At 43.4% G+C, this 6,000-nt stretch overlaps 2 pseudogenes; both read left to right on the top strand.

Annotated features, from left to right (window-relative positions):
* The first annotated feature begins 3,698 nt into the window (after nucleotides 1-3,698).
* LOC147465725 (MFS-type transporter clz9-like) lies at nucleotides 3,699-4,369 on the top strand (annotated as a pseudogene).
* Nucleotides 4,370-4,394: 25 nt separating this feature from the next.
* On the top strand, nucleotides 4,395-5,043 carry LOC147465724 (uncharacterized; annotated as a pseudogene).
* Nucleotides 5,044-6,000: the final 957 nt, after the last annotated feature.

The following is a 6,000-nucleotide window of genomic DNA, read 5'->3' as shown; positions in this document are numbered from 1 at the left end:
CACAAACAATTATGAATTTACTATTTTAAAATTTTTATTTCTTATTTTCTAAAATCACGACTCAATTAACCACAAATTGCTTTCGTCCTCGACGTTAATGTTGCTTTTGTCATTCACTAGTTCAATTCAATACATCTCCGTCGTCGGCTTCTCTTGTGCGCTCGATAATCGAAATCTCTCTTTTCATTCTTTAAATGATTCCTCTCTAGCCTTTTTGCACTCACCTAATTACTTTCCTTTCTCCTCACTTTCTCCGTTTTTCCTCCCTCTTTCTCTCTGTCTCTAAGATTTCTCCTTTATCTCTCTCTCCTGTTACATACACACACTAACACATTAACTTTTAACTCTCTCTGTCTCTAAGATTTCTCCTTTATCTCTCTCCTGTTACATACACACACTAACACATTAACTTTAAAGACCTGTAAGTCGGCTTCTTTCTCTCTCACCAACTCTATAGAGAGTATTCATTCTCTCTCTATCTTAATGAACACACATGTTCACAAACAGTCGCAATTTCTCTCTCTCTCTCTCTCTCTCTCTCTCTCTCTCTACTTCTTGCGACCCCACACACCATGAGTTGCATAAAGGAATACTCTCTCTCTACCTCACTACACAAACTCAGACGCACTCTCTTTCCCTCTCTCTCTCTCTCTCTCTCTCTCTCTCTCTGTGGCGCTCCAAGGGTTCTACGCTACAGCAAGGCACACACAAAGGGTAGCCCTCTTGGGCTCCCTCTCCCTTCATTTCTTGCCGGAGTCACTCTCTCTCTACTTCTTGCTAAATACCCAAAAATCCCTCTCTCTCACACACTAGCGCTACAGGGTTCTTTCCCCCCCTCTCTCTCTCTTCCTCACTACATAGACATACATAGAAAACTAGAACAAAATCTCTCTCTCTCTCAATCACATAAATAGACGCAGTCAACTGTAACACACACACATGCAATACATATCATGCAATATGACTATTAGACTCTCTCACTCTCTCTTACTCGCTAACTAGCTTGCGGCCACCACCTCTTTCTCTCTATCCTCTCTATCCTGCACTACAATAAAGGAAATCTCTCTCTCTCTCTCTCTCTCTCTCTCTCTCTCTAATTGCGGCAGCAAAGAATGTTGTCCTCATCTCACTCGGACCATCCCTGTAGAGAGTTCTACTCTCCCTCTCGGCTCCTTCCTCATGGCTTGTGCTCGTTCTTGGCCCTTGCTTCTCCTACTCGGCATGGCAACACCAGCGTCTTAGCATGTTGCATGGTCTCCAGGGAGCCCTCCCCTCACAGCAATATCACCAGAGAGTTCCTCTCTCTCTCTCTCTCTCTCTCTCTCTCTAACTCTCACCCTCTACACACACAAGGCATCACCACCCTCCTCATGGACTCTCAAAGCTTCTTTCTCTCTCTCTCTCTCACACACACACATGCTAGTTACACATACACACATAGGGTCCAGCCTGGCAAAATCTAGCAACCCAGTGAGGGGAAGAAAGAGAGCGAAGGAAGGGAGGCGCTGCCGACTCTCTCTCTTTCCCCTAACGACCTCCACCAGACCTCGCGACCTCGCCTGTCGGCTCTCCCCTTATGAGGGCGGTTCATAAAAACTCAAGAAAAACATTTATTTAAAAATTGATTTTTTTAATCTTCTTTAGAAGACCTACTTGAAAAAGGTTTTAACATCGTAGGGACAATCCTCAAGATCTCAAAGATCCAGTGAACAAGGGTTGAGCTCCCCTTTCTCTCTAGGGTAAAGGGGCTAGTAAGGTTAAGGAGCCCAATAAAGGCACATTTTTAAAGCGCATCTCAAGGCCAATTAAGGCGCATAGAAATTTGAAAGAAAACGCTCTGCACGAAAAAAGCTTCGCTGTCACTATTGAGGGAAGAGTGTGCACTGTTTGGCACGCACCACAACTGCTTTCGGTCTCTTCATGCAACATTAATGGACCTTTGCACACACAACATGAGCATTCATATTCTGAAGCGTAGAGATTTATAAAGAGCAAATTTATGTTCCGTTTTCATTCCAGATTTAAGAAAACGATTAAATAGAAAAGGTTTGCAGCTCATATAATGATTTTTAGAACATTGCAAAGCTCAGAAACTAATTTTAAAAAAGAACCCAATCAATCAGAAACAATTTCCTCAGAGCCTTCCTCCAAAACCTGGTTCCCTCCATTAAGCAAGCCACTTTCAAAATACAGATTCCCTCCTCTAATCTACAAGAGCATGTCTCACACATTAACTACCCTAATCCAAGAATTCAAAATATGACCAATCATGCTCTATTCCTTTGAGTCTTGCCTCAATCCATGCTTTTTACAGTGGACTAATCAAAACCAAGCTTCAACCCTTTAAATAGCAAACTGAAATCCCATACACAAGGCACAACCCATCTTGAATTGCTGCTTTCGTGACTTGCCATGCTATTTCTCCACCCTTATGTGAATGTTTGTTATGCCTCTTGTATAGGTACCCAACACTTTCACCCTTCTTATGCACTCAAATATTAGTTGATAGGAAAGGAAATAGAGTATGTAGATGTGGTCGAGTACATGTTAGACCATCAGCCCTTTGCACTCGTAGTGTTGCCCAATCAAAAGTGTCAAATATCATCACGAAAACCCCTTCAAAGCCCATAGAGAGAAACGACAAGTCACAAAGAAAAGCACCTTCTCCTAGAATCATAGAGGAAGTGGACGCTTTGGACGATTTGTTCAACAACGCAAACCCAAGTTGTTCACTCAAAAAGAATGTACGAAGAGCTGAAAACAATGACATGGAGATGCATCCGAAAAAACGCTTTCGTTGCGTGGACTACGCTTATTTGCTGATATGAGGTAATAAATAATTTCACCTTCTTTGCATGGATCAAAAAAACCTTGCATAATAACATTACATGGTTATTTTGTTGGAATGTTTAGGGTTTGGACAACCATCAAGTTTCTCTAAAAGCGTGTTATCTCCATATTTCTCAGCACTCTTTCCTTGTGTTTTTCAACACAAAGCCCCATCTCTTTCTTGCCTTTTCTCGCCCCATTCTCTCAGCTATGCCGCTCACACGCTCTTCGTTCGAAAAGAAGAGAGGAAGACAGCCTGGTTTTGTCTCCAACAAGCATTGCAATGTACCTAGTCCTACTTTGATACATAATTCCTCGTCATCTCTTGCACCAAGAGAGAAATCAACAACAAATCCACCTGCCAAAGATGTTGCCCATGCAAAAGTGAGAGCAGACTCACCACCAAAACGACGCCGCTTAATATGGTCCGAGAAGGACATGGCAACAGCTCTTGAAGCACATGATGGGGGTATGTCATTACGGGAATGCAGTCGTCAATTTGGCATGAGTGTCAATGCAATCAAGGCATGGATGGAGGGAAGGACCAAGACAAAGCGCAAAGATCCAACAACAATTATTCCGCCTCTTGAAGAGAAAGCATTGGTCAATTGGGCATTCCAAATGCAAGATGCCGCTCATGGGGTGACACTTGGTAGCTTAAAGCTTAAAGTGGCTGAGCTTTGCCAAATGCGGGCAACACCTTTTACAAATGGAGTACCAGGCAAAAGCTGGTGGGATTCATTTAGGCGCCGCCATCCCGAGATAACATTTCGTACATCACAGGCACTTGATAAATCAAGAGCTATTGCATTACGTCCAGAGGTGCTTCAAAGCTTCTACAACAACCTTCGCATCATGTATCGAGAGCATGAATACCCACCAGAAAACATTTGGAATGCAGACGAGACAGGAGTGCAAGCAGGCAGAGAAAAGGGCATGAGGGTGTTGGCTAAGAAGGGCTCTAAGGTAGTGTATGGAATCACCCCCGACTCTAGGGAATGGTTGACCATCTTGTGTTGTGTAAATGCAGCAGGGAGTGCATTACCCGGATACTACATCTTCAAGGGAAAGAAGGCAATGCAAAACTACCTGATGGAATGCGAGGATGGAGCTGTGATGTCAATGCAAGGCAAAGCATGGATGACTGGTCAATTGTTTGAAGCTTGGCTTGATCACTTCAAAGCTGTGTTGCCATCTCCCCTTACACCAACACAATGTCACCTACTTATAGTAGATGGCCATGGCAGCCACACCCGGTTGGAGGTGGTTGAGAAAGCATCTCAATGGGGACTAGACATAGTCACCCTTCCAGCCCACACATCTCATAAGCTACAACCTCTTGACGTAGCTGTTTTCAAGCCCTTCAAAAGCAACTTTCAAAAAGAAAGAAATCTCTGGCAGCTAAGAACCTTTTCCACTCAAGCCACAAAAAGTGAGCTAGCAGGAGTAGCCTCTCGTGCTTTGAGAACTGCTTGCACAGAAAGTAACATAATGGCAGGCTTTAGAGCCACATGTATATGGCCTTTCAACCATCAAGTAATAGACCTTTCATGCATGCCGTGTGAGTACATGGATGTACACATTTCAAGTAGCACAACAGAAGAAGAGCCAGATTGTAGTCAGGTGCCATGCTCGGAAGAAGAGCTAGATTGTAGTCAAGTGCCATGCACTCCAATGGATGATGTAGCGTGTGATGTGGCAAGTGTCTTGACTACTTTAGGGGCTGACCTATCACCTCCTCCGACAAACCCTAGTGTGATTGAAATCCTCAAAGTGCCACATGAGAATGTCACAATAGGACAAGTGCAAGGAGAGGCCTTCTTGGACTACACCAATTCTCTTATCCTTACCTCATCTCAATACATTGAAAGCATGAAGGCAAAGCAAGCCAAGAGAGAGCAACTAGACCAGCTTAAAGAGGAACGTCGAAAGTAAAAGGAGCAAAAGCACAAGGAGACTATGGAGTTAAGTCTTCATTGAAAGCAACAAAAGGAAGAAGAGAAGCTGAAAAGGGCAGCAAAAAGACAGTGGGATGCTCAACAAATCCAATTTGAACACCAGATGCGAGCTATCTTATGGGAAGGAGAGACTCCCCATGCACCGCTACATCCTCTACATGTGCCAAACATTTGGCAAAAATCTCGAAGGGCAGCACGCTTACAAGCACTTCGCTTGAAAAAAGCATCGAGGAAAGACACATGCTCACAAGCTTAACCTTGAATTCAAATTTTCAACTAAGTTTGAATTTCCGATTTTGTCAAGAACAACCTTGAATGCATATTTTCAACTCAATTTGAATCTCAGATTTTCAACCCAATTTAAATCTCAGCTCAATTTTGAATCTCAACTCAATTTAAATTTCAGGTTTTGTCAAGAACAAGCTCAAGCTCAACCCCGAATGCAATTTTTCTCAGGAATTTCAAAATCGTCGCTCAATTTGTATCTCGGATATTGTCTCAAGCTCAATCTTAAACACAGACAAGCACTATTAAATGTCAGTTTTAATATTTCTCTCTGTGTGTGTGTGTGAGAGTGAGTGTGAGTGAGTATGTGTGTGTGCACGCGCGCGAGGAATTAGCTCAATCAAGATAGCAGAAGTCAAGAAATTGTATTCCAACACACAAAAAGAGCAAAACGCAATCTGTTCTGAGCGAGTTTGGTAACTCACTTGGAAATTGTGGACGAAGAGCCTCCCTGCTGGTTGACGAACCTGGCTGCGGTGCTCTTCTTTCTTCTCCTCGCTTTCTTTGGACAGCCTCCTGCGCCAACCAGCTACTCGATGTGCCTATACTCGATAGCGTGTGTTCCGGGATTGGGGGTCAACGTGGCAGCAATGGGGGCGACAGTGCATCCCTTTAACGGGACTTTTTTTAATAGGGAAGCTGGAGTTGGCCTTTAAAAATGCTCCCAAATGTTGCTTTATGGATCCCCAATTTTTTGTATGGCATCTGTACGCGCAGACTATGCCATGCCAAACCTAACATGAAAAAATTTATGCATGAGTCTTCAATGATGGCCCCTTGAAGTTTGGTGTGACAGTACTGGCCCCCCTACCCTATCCACTGCCCTTTTTGGTGACCATATGTTTATCTCTCGCTCTCAACCGGCAAATATAAGGACAACCTTGAAATGCTCTCAGTCTTTATGTCAAAATTTGAAGATGTTATCGGT

This window comes from Adiantum capillus-veneris, chromosome 1, assembly GCF_014529385.1.
Source record: "Adiantum capillus-veneris isolate H3 chromosome 1, ASM1452938v2, whole genome shotgun sequence".
Classification (NCBI taxonomy): Eukaryota; Viridiplantae; Streptophyta; class Polypodiopsida; order Polypodiales; family Pteridaceae; genus Adiantum; species Adiantum capillus-veneris.
This window is presented reverse-complemented; position numbering and strand designations above follow the sequence as displayed.